This window comes from Sceloporus occidentalis, unplaced genomic scaffold (genome assembly GCF_023333645.1).
Source record: "Sceloporus occidentalis isolate IW3139 unplaced genomic scaffold, rSceOcc1.0.p SCAF_128, whole genome shotgun sequence".
NCBI lineage: Eukaryota > Metazoa > Chordata > Lepidosauria > Squamata > Phrynosomatidae > Sceloporus > Sceloporus occidentalis.
The window spans coordinates 752,877-763,736 of NW_028317108.1; positions in this window are offsets into that span (position 1 = coordinate 752,877).

A 10,860-nucleotide genomic window follows, 5' to 3' on the forward strand; every position below is an offset into this window, starting at 1 on the left:
TCTGTAGTACCACCAGAGGCGTATATAGGGTATGGCAGCCATGGCACGTGCCATGGGCGCCATCCCAAGGGGGGCGCCGGTGAGCGGCTTTTAAATGCCGCTCACCGGCATTTTTTTATTTTTTTTTTGATGCGGAGGAGAGAGAGGGGTGCCTAGCAACCGCTCGGCGCCCCTCATTCTCCTCCACGAGCCCTCTACCCCCATCCCGGTGCCGGCATTTCATGCAGAGCGCCGCAATATGCCGGCATATTGCGGCGCTCTGCATGAAATGCCGGCACCAGCGAGCGGCTTTTAAACACTGATGCGGAGGAGATAGAGGGGCGCCGAGCGGTTGCTAGGCGGCCCTCTATCTCCTCCGCATCAGTGTTTAAAAGCCTCTCGCTGGTGCCCGCTGCTTCACTGCTGGGCGACGAAATATGACGTCATATTACGGGTTAAAAAGTGGTAAGGGAGGGGGTTAAAAAGTGGTAAGGGAGGGAGGGGGGTTAAAAAGTGGTAAGGGAGGGAGGGAGGGGGGTAAAAAGTGGTAAGGGAGGGAGGGAGGGGGGTAAAAAGTGGTAAGGGAGGGAGGGAGGGGGGTAAAAAGTGGTAAGGGAGGGAGGGAGGGGGGTAAAAAGTGGTAAGGGAGGGAGGGAGGGGGTTAAAAAGTGGTGAGGGAGGGGGTGGGTTAAAAAGTGATGAGGGAGGGGGGTAGATATAAGTAAAGAGTGTGCATTAATGTGTGGATGCATTGAGTGAATGAGAGAGAGCATGAGTTAATGTGTGGATGAGTTGTCTGAATGAGGGCGAGCATGAGTTAATATGTGAATGTATTGTCTGAATGAGGGAGAGCATGAGTTAATGTGTGGATGAATTGTCTGAATGAGGGAGAGCATGAGTTAATGTGTGGATGAGTTCTCTGAATTAAAGTGTGAATTAGTGAGTGACTGTAAAAGTGTTTGTGTATCATAGATGTATAATTGTGGAAGGGCAAAGATGGCACTAGCAGGAGGTTTGAGCCTTGGGGACCGAGATGGCACAGGCAGGGTGTATATGGGACAAAGATGGCACTGGCCGGACTGTTTGGGGACAAAGTTGACTTGTGGTGGGCTATTTGGGGACAAAGATGGCAAATCTTATGTGTGTAATCTGGGTGCTGGCCAGGTTCTATGTCGGCAGTGTGGACGCCAGGGCTGGCTTTGCGGTGTGCAACCTGTGATCTATGCCTGTAATTTAGGGGGTTTTAAATATACCTTTAATGCCGTGTTTTTATGTGAATTCCAATTGATCTTTACCTGCAAAGCTGGGTTTTTGTGTTATGCTGTAGATCCATATCTGCTATGCTATGTTTCCATACATTATTTATGTGTACCTGCAAATACAGGGTTAATATGTCTTATTCAGTTGATCTATACCTGCGATGCTACGTTTCATATATTATTATTGTATACCTGCAAATACAGGACTTGTATGTCTGATTCTGTTTATTTGATATATACCTTCAGTGCTGAGATCACAAGTGAATTTCAATTGATCTGGGTTTGCGTGTTGATCTATACCCGCTATCGGCAGCAGGGACTAATATATATATATATATATATATATATATATATATATATATATATAGGCAGCAGGGGCTAGTAAATGGGTTTTTATTTGGACAGGGGCGCAATTTCAGTGCTTGCCATAGGCGCTATTTTCAGTAGATACGCCTCTGAGTACCGCCAAATACCTTTATTCTGCCCGAGTGTAGTTAAACATTCGGCGATTAATGTTTCTTTTTTCCTTTGTCATCCTCAGGGATCGAGTGAAGTCCATGTTTTATCACGCTTACAACAATTACCTGGAGAATGCCTTCCCGTATGATGAGTTGCGACCTCTTACCTGTGATGGACAAGATACGTGGGGCAGGTGATGAGACTGCATCGAGAAAAACATGATTAAGTAGTAAATTGCCGAATATTGTAGGAGAGTACCAGACAATAGAGAAAGATTAAATAGGAATGAAGAAGGAATGTTAGTCACCCAGAATAAATTTAGTTGATTGTGGGGAATATGAAGATGGGTATTGCAGGCTATGAGAGCTGTAATAGAGAGAGTTACATACTGGACAGGGGCAGATATAGGAGATAAGGGGTTATTGGAGCAGAAAGATAGAAAGTAAAATATAACTCACTTAAGTAGTGACCGGCATGACATAAATTTTACCAAATAAAAATCAGTGAAAAAAGCTTTCTCTCTCTCTCTACCGTTCTGTTTTTGTCTTTCAGTTTTTCTTTGACATTAATTGATGCTCTGGATACGTTACTAGTGAGTGTACATTTCATCTTGGGTGTTTGGGAGTCACAATTTATTTTCTGTATGGAGGTGGCATTATGCATTGAAAAGATATTTACATTAAAAGTGTATCCTACCTAACTTTAATCTCAACCTAATATGTAAAGGATACATGAAGTTACTCCTGTGACCTAGTGAATGTTTCCATCGCAACTTTAGAAGTAGCTTCTTTTTATCTTTCTGCATTTCAGTGGATATATATATATAAAAAAAATATATATATTAGCTTTATTTTGCTAACAATCCCATTAATATATATATCCGCTTCTTGCACCCACAGTGCTATATTTTCCTTTTTAATGTCCCGAATAATCTCTGATCTCACGCATGTAAATTGAGAGTCTGGCGGGGGAACCGTCCCATAAACTAAAACGGTACCGTAAAACTGGGTGAGGGTGCATCCCCGCCTGCCTCCAGCAGAGGGAGCTCTGGGAATTGGTTGATGGTGCATTCCTGCCTGGCTCCACCAGAGGGAGCTCTGTGCCCATTGTGTAGCGCTGCGGAATACGATGGCGCTACATCAAACAGTGATAGTGTTTTGCTAACAGCAAGACCCTTGTGTTGCGGGACCCGGCGGGCTGCGCAGCGTACATCGACAGACTGGGATTTAAACCGCCTTACTTCGTAAAGAATCCGATCTCTACCAATAGCCTATTTTACCTTTACTGATGCTTTTCGCTCTCTTCTTGTTCTGCAGAAGATGGCGGGAGGATACGGCGTGATGGCAGATGATGAAACCATCGATTATTCCGTCCACGAGGCATGGAACGAGGCCACAAACGTCTATTTGATTGTGATTCTCGTCAGCTTTGGACTCTTCATGTATGCAAGGAAGTGAGTTACGTTTGTCTTAGTGGGAGATTCTTCACGACATTCTAGAGTAATTAAGAAAATGTGATATCTAATAATATGTATTAATCCCTGTGACAGAATTACCTGTCATACAGGGGCCCAAGGTACTCAGATCATTAACAGGATGGCTACCAGGGGGATATTCAGTAGCTAAAGGGGATTAAAGGTTGGGTTGTCTACCTGTTTATCAATGTTAATTTATGTTAATGAAGTTCTGTGGCTATATCAGTCTATGTTTTACAACAATAAACTGTTCATTCCTGCTGTACTCAGTTCAAGGTAGTTGTGTCTACTTATTGGGTACACATAGCAGGGTTCCAAGGTGCGCATGCTGACTGGTGCTGGAAGTGATTCCGGGGACAACAGGAGGATACATGTGGGTGATCTCTGGGAGTTACTACAGCTCTCTTGGTGAACCCGTTACATTGGCGGCAGCGGCGGGAACCTCCTTGCAAACGTCCCAGCGGAGTACCAGTGGGTATACCAGCAGCAAGCCAAAGATGGTTCCAGCACTACAGGACGTGTTGGTGCACAGCAGAGTCGCAAGTTACATAAATGCCTGGATGGAGGCTCTCAGAGTGGACCAGGGTGTCCGGGGAATAGTCCTCCCATCCTCCAAGGAATGGTACGTGCTACAACTAGATTGGCGAATGCAGTACCTGGGAGAGCAGCTTCAAGAGAACTTGGTGGCTGAGTTGGAGAAGTTGCTTCCACTTGAAATGACTGTGGATTGTGGATACCGGGCCCTGTATTGGCAGGCCGTGCAGTGGTGTCCAGAGCTGAAGGATGACTACGTGCCAGAGGGCGATGACTTTGGCAGCCCGGGATTGATAATGGAAAGCCTACAAGAGGACCGAGATTTTGGGAGCCCATCGAAATATCGGTGCGAGGAGATCTGGGAGTTCAGGGAAGGGATTCTCGCAGATGTGCCCTGTTACCTGCCCGACTTGTGGGCTGATTTCGATTATTTGGTTTACCAAGAATGGTTCCTGGAGCAGGCCTACCGAGAACTCTTTGACCGTGCTCAGCAGTGTGCCCCAGTGGATCCTGTGAGTATTGTGCCCCCACCAGAAGCACAAACATCCGAGCAGAGCGCAACTGGCCTCTGCCCACTCCCTTCCCTCACCCCAGACACTTTGCCCTATTCCCCGCAATATGGCCCAGAAACTGACCAAGACCCCCCCTGCATGTCCCAGCCAGATCCCCCAGCTGAACTGCTGGCTTCGAGGCAGAGCACTGCTGGCCTCTGCCCACCCGTTCTACTTGTTCCCAAGCCTGACCGCAGTAACCAAGGAGGGTCCAGTCAGGCAGCCACAGAGTTGGTGGTGCCCCTGGATTTTACAAATGCAGCTGAAGCGCTGCCCTCGGGGCAGAGTGCCGCTGGCCTCTGCCCGCTCCCCTCTGTGACCCCAGCTCCATTGGCTTTACCCCCCCAATGTTGCCCAGAGGCAGTGATTTTTATGGATCCTGTATCCCCAGCAGAAGTGTTGGCAATGGGAGAGAGGCAGATCGACATCTCTCCCCAGCAAATGGAGTATACAGGACGGGATGCATGTGGCTTTCCTCCCCTCGCCGAGGATCATACAAGCATTTGTACCATGCAGGTGGATTGGACTACGGTCACCACCTGCAGTCCCGAGAGGTGCCGAGCAGTCAGCCCAGAACCCCATATGGAAGGGACCCCAGCCTCTCTGTTTTCTCCCCAGCGGCTGAGAGGACTCCAGGGAGAAGGCACATTTGGCCCTTCTCCCCAGCGGCAGTTACACTATTTGGGAGAAGCAGAGTGCGGCTGGGTGAGTACCAGGCCCGGACTGGCCATCGGGCACACCGGGCGTTTGCCCGGTGGGCCGGGCCACGGCAGGGCCGCATTGACTTAGGGGCTGATGGAGCTGCAGCTCCAGGCCCCTATCCTACCTACGGCCGCATTAACGCAGGGCATAAGGGGCACCTGCCCCTTAAGCCCGCCGCAACTGCGACCGGGTCCGCCACTCTAAGGGGCCGGGAAGTCCCCACCAAGGCCGGCCTTACGGGTCTGCGGCCGCACAGGGTTTAAATTAAAACATCAGGGTTTTTTTAACTTTATTTAACATCCTCCATGTTAAATAAAGTTTTTTTTAACTTTATTTAACATGGAGGATGTTAAATAAAGTTGAAAAAAAACCCCGATGTTTTAATTTAAACCCTGTGCGGCCGCAAACCCCTAAGGCCAGCCCTGGTGGGGGCTTCCCGGCCCCTTAGAGCAGGACCGGCCTTTGGGGTGTGCGACCGCACAGGGCGTCACACTCTAGGGGGCGGTCCGCACCGGGTGCCGCTCATCAGCGGGTGCCAACTTGCGGCACCCGGCACCCCTCCAGAGACGGACAGTAATGTCCGCCGCTGGAGGAGCAGGCTCGCAAGGGAGCGGTATCGGAGGTCTTTAACAGACCTCCGGTTCCCTTGAGTGATTTTAAGCCGGGTTCAACCCGGCTTAAAATCACTCAAGGGAGCCGGAGGTCTGCTAAAGACCTCCGATACCGCTCCCTTGTGATCCGCGCGGCAACAGCTGCTGTGCGCCGGGGTTTGTTGTTAGATCCCGGCGCACAACACTGAAGCCGCGCCCACCGCTTTCCGTGCCCTCTGAACCGGAAGAAGACAGAGAAGACAGAAGAACTGAAGAAGAAGAACGAAGAGGAGGAAAAGGAGCTGTAAGGAGAAGAGAGGAAAGGTAGGAAAATATTCAGTGAGAGTGGATTAGTATATATGTGTGGATTGGTATATATGTGTGGATTGGTATATATGTGTGGATTGGTATATATGTGTGGATTGGTGTATGTGTGGATTGGTGTATGTGTGGATTGGTATATATGTGTGGATTGGTGTATGTGTGGATTGGTATATATGTGTGGATTGGTGTATATGTGTGGATTGGTGTATACGTGTGGATTGGTGTATACGTGTGGATTGGTGTATACGTGTGGATTGGTGTATACGTGTGGATTGGTGTATACGTGTGGATTGGTGTATACGTGTGGATTGGTATATAGGTGTGGATTGGTATATAGGTGTGGATTGGTAAGTGTGTGAGAGTGATGGGTGTTATGCTGTACCATTTCCAATGTCTTTTTCATGATCTAATTATGCTCTAAAAGTACATCATAACTCCCATCACTCTATACTGTTCCATACAGTGGCAGAGCTGGGAGGCAGAGGCCTTGCACCCTCACCGCAGGACTCCTGAAAGGTAAGTGAACTTCAAAGAGGGAGAGGGTAGATAGTTAGGAGGGGGTAGATAGGGAGAAGGGCGTGAGACGGGGGAAAGGGGGTAGATAGGGGAGAAGGGAGTGAGAAGGGGTAGATGGGGCAGAAGGGAGTGAGAAGGGGTAGATAGGGCAATCATACTCCTATCATGCCAAGTCTGCGAGTACATCCTGGAATCTGGGTATGCCTGGGCATGATAGGAATGTGATTGCTGTTAACAATCATATATATATATACATATAATATTGTTTTTTAATTGTTTTGTCCTATTTTGGTGTGTTACTTACTTTAAATAAAAGGGTTTTTTTTATGGTGTGGGGAGGTCATATTCGGTTTCGGACAGGTAAATGCTGCATTTTCGGTTTCAGTCCAGAATTCGTTTCGGTGCATCCCTACTACTAAGCCAGACAATGAAGTGGTAGGCCTACACCACAACAATGTTTGGCGTAGTATATAGTGATTGGGGTTATGCTGCACTATTGTCAATGTCTGGCTCAATGTATAGTGATAGTGATTACGCTGTACCACTGTCAATGTGTGCCTCAGTATATAGTGATAGGTGTTATGCTGTACCACCGTCATTGTCTGCCTCAGTATATAGTGGTAGATGTTATGCTGTACCACCGTCAATTTCTGCCTCAGTATATAGTGATAAGTATTATGCTGTACCACCGTCAATGTCTGCCTCAGTATATAATGATAACAGTGAGAAGAGGCAGAGGTGGTAGATAGTGATACAGGGGGATAGATAGTGAGAAAGGGGAGTTTTGTTACAAGTTTTTATTCCTTTCTTTTTTTGGGATGGGGGGGCACCAGAGGAGTAGTCCGCACAGGGCGCCAGAAAACCTAAGGCCGGCTCTGCCTTAGAGTGGCGGACCCGGTTGCAGTTGCGGCGGGCTTAAGGGGCTCTGCCATAATGCGGCCATATAGGCCCAGTCAGTCCGGTCCTGACTGGGCCTATTTTAAGGTAGGAGCCTGGAGCTGCAGCTCCATCAGCCCCTAAGTCAATCCTGCCCTGCCACAGGCACGGTCGCAGTTGCTGCTTGCTCTGGCAACAAGGTAAATAGGGTGAGGGAAGGGGCTGCAGTGAGAAGGGGCAGAGGGGGGTTAGGTAGTGAGAAAGGGGGAGAGGGGATAGATAGAGGCGGTACATATTGAGAAGTGGGGAAGGGGGTTACATAGTGAAAAGGGGGAACATAGTGAGAAGGGGCAGATAAGATGATGAGAGGGGGTAGTGTGAATGCGTATGAGAATGAATGAATAAATGTGTGGATGAATTGTGTGAATGCGTATGACAATTAATGAATTCATGTGTGGATGAATTGCTTGAATGATTTGTGAGACTGCATTAATGAATGTGTTAATGATTTGTGTGAATGATTAAATGCAAAGATGGTACATGAAGGGTGGGCTTTAACAATAAATAAATAAATATGGGCTGCTCAGGCTTAAATGCCCGGGCCTATTTTTGGTCCCAGTCCGGGCCTGGTGAGTACTGGTCCTTTGTTAAATTGTTTTGGGGAGTACCAATTTGTGGCTGGCAGTGGTGGTTCGGATATACAGACTGACTTTGGAGTCAAGCCGTGTGGGGTCTTATCAGACGTCAGTCTCCCCCAGAAAAAGGAGATATGTGATGGAGTGTGTGACGGAACTGTCCATCACTGGGGCCCCTGGAGAGGACTGAAAGCATGCCTGCTACCCGCAGATTATGGACCCTGTCTCCCTGCCCTGGCGAGTGGGACTGTTGTCCTCGTCTGGGACCCGAACTCCCCAGTCTCTTAAGTGCACCCCAGGACTGGTTAGTGGGAAAGGTGCCCTTTGCCAGCCCCCTGCATCCACAACTCCAGGAGCGACGGAGCTGTGCTGTCCGACTGAACTGGATGCAGACCCGGTTGGGGTCTGGCTCCAGTTCAGTCTTCTTTTTAAAAGGGGAGATATGTGACAGAATTACCTGTCATACAGGGGCCCAAGGTACTCAGAGATGGCTCCAGCCTGGCTGCCAAACAGGCAGGAACTCCATTGTGTAAAGTAATCCCATTAACAGGATGGCTACCAGGGGGATATTCGGTAGCTAAAGAGGATTAAAGGTTGGGTTGTCTACCTGTTTATCAATGTTAATTTATGTTAATGAAGTTCTGTGGCTATATCAGTCTATGTTTTACAACAATAAACTGTTCATTCCTGCTGTACTCAGTTCAAGGTAGTTGTGTCTACTTATTGGGTACACATAGCAGGGTTCCAATTATGGAATTATTTAAACATAATATGTAACCTTTCATCAAGTCGGTGGGCAACCGGAGCAAAAGTGGTGGATGTGTTAACTTTTGCATTTTGATCTAGGATGGTGGCCATTGAATCGAAATATCCTCTAGACTGTAAGTTTACGGACCGGTCTCTATTTACTTAACGTAAATGATCATTTTTAATCTGTCGGTTTTAGTTTTGTCAGACTCTTTGAATGTATGGACTATATGAAGGGCTATATGCACAAATTGTTAGCGCTGTATGAATAAAAGGTAATATTCTTGATGTTTTTCAGCACGGAAACACGATCATCACGGTCAAAGTGACAGCGTCCAGCTTACCGTGGAATGAGGAGAGCTCTGGTCTCGTGTGTTTGTGTGTGTGTGTATATATATATATATATATATATATACACATTACAAAGCTTCCGCATGAAGAGGACGTGTTGGCGGGTCACCGCCTGTTACCAGCCACACTAAACATGTTGGTGTCTGTGCAGCGATCAGATGAGGGACCGGATTATATACAAAACCGAACAACAAATACTTTTTTTACATATTTATTTCATGCTTCTAGTGCCGTTCTGTATACCCAGTGCCCTCCCGCGGTCTGCCATCTGTACCTCATCTCAAGAAGCTGCCATGTTTGTGAGGGCGAAATGTAGTTAACCCATTAAAACTGATAGTCGGCATAAAAAGTATAAATCAGGCTATTAATATGTGGCTTGTGTTTATATTATGACTAAAGATCATCTGAGCAGTTGTCAGTTATTACAGATTAAATGGACTACATGTCTGTGCATAGATGTATGCGCCCTCTGCTGAAGTCTGTGAGCAGCCTCCAGGAGCTGCAGTGCAGGTAAGGGGTGGGGAGGGAGTTTGAATGAGAATGTGTGATTGAGGGAATGAATCTGTGAATGAATGAGTATATGAATGAATGAGTGTGTGTGTGATAGCATGGATGTGTAAGTGCTGGAACCTAGGCATGATGGGACTGTGATTGCTGTTAGCAATCACACTCCTATCATGCCAAGTCAGCCAGTACATGCTGAAACCTAGCTAGCTGCCCCCCTTGTCTATGGATGCTGCCAGCAGTATGGGGTCTCCACATCACTTACAGCCATCCTGTACCAGCATGTACTGGCTGACTTGGCATGATAGGAGTGTGATTGCTAACAGCAATCACAGTCCCATCATGCCTAGGTTTCAGCATTTACTGGTTGGATATGTAAGTGCTGGAACCTAGGCATGATGGGACTTTGATTGCTGTTAGCAATCAAACTCCTATCATGCCAAGTCAGCCAGTACATGCTGAAACCTAGCTAGCTGCCCCCCTTGTCTATTGATGCTGCCAGCAGTATGGGGTCTGCCCATCACTTACAGCCACCCTGTACCAGCATACACTGGCTGACTTGGCATGATAGGAGTGTGATTGCTAACAGTGGCAGAGCCTGTCCTGGTGTGTGTGTGTGTGTTTGGATGTGGGTGTGGCAGAGCCTGTCCTGATGTGTGTGTATGTTTGGTTGTCGGTGTCGCAGAGCCTGTCCTGGTGTGTGTGTCTGAGTGTTGGTGTGACAGAGTCTGTGTTGGTGTGTGTGTCTGGGTGTCTGTGTGGCAGAGCCTGTCCTGGTGTGTGTGTATGTTTGGTTGTCGGTGTCGCAGAGCCTGTCCTGGTGTGTGTGTCTGAGTGTTGGTGTGACAGAGTCTGTGTTGGTGTGTGTGTCTGGGTGTCTGTGTGGCAGAGCCTGTCCTGGTGTGTGTGTATGTTTGGTTGTCGGTGTCGCAGAGCCTGTCCTGGTGTGTGTGTCTGAGTGTTGGTGTGACAGAGCCTGTGTTGGTGTGTGTGTCTGGGTGTTGGTGTGACAGAGCCTGTGTTGGTGTGTGTTTGGTCATCTGTTCCTGGCACTTAACTTACAGTAGGAATTATTTAATTTATATTTATCCAGAGATAAAATGCCCTCCTGAAGTTGTAGTGACCTCAGGGGACAAAATGTTCAAGGCCCTGAAATCATTTAGTGGAAAAGTTATTTATTGTGTTATAATATTTATTTCAAGGATTAGTCGCACTCAATTGTGGCTTCAGGCTTCCCATGTTGAATGATCAAGTATTATTTTAGCCCAATAACAAAAGTATAATTCCATAGCACATTACTTTTGGAAATTATGAATGCCCCCCCAGTTTGACTGTGGTATCTTGTGTTCCCCCCCTATA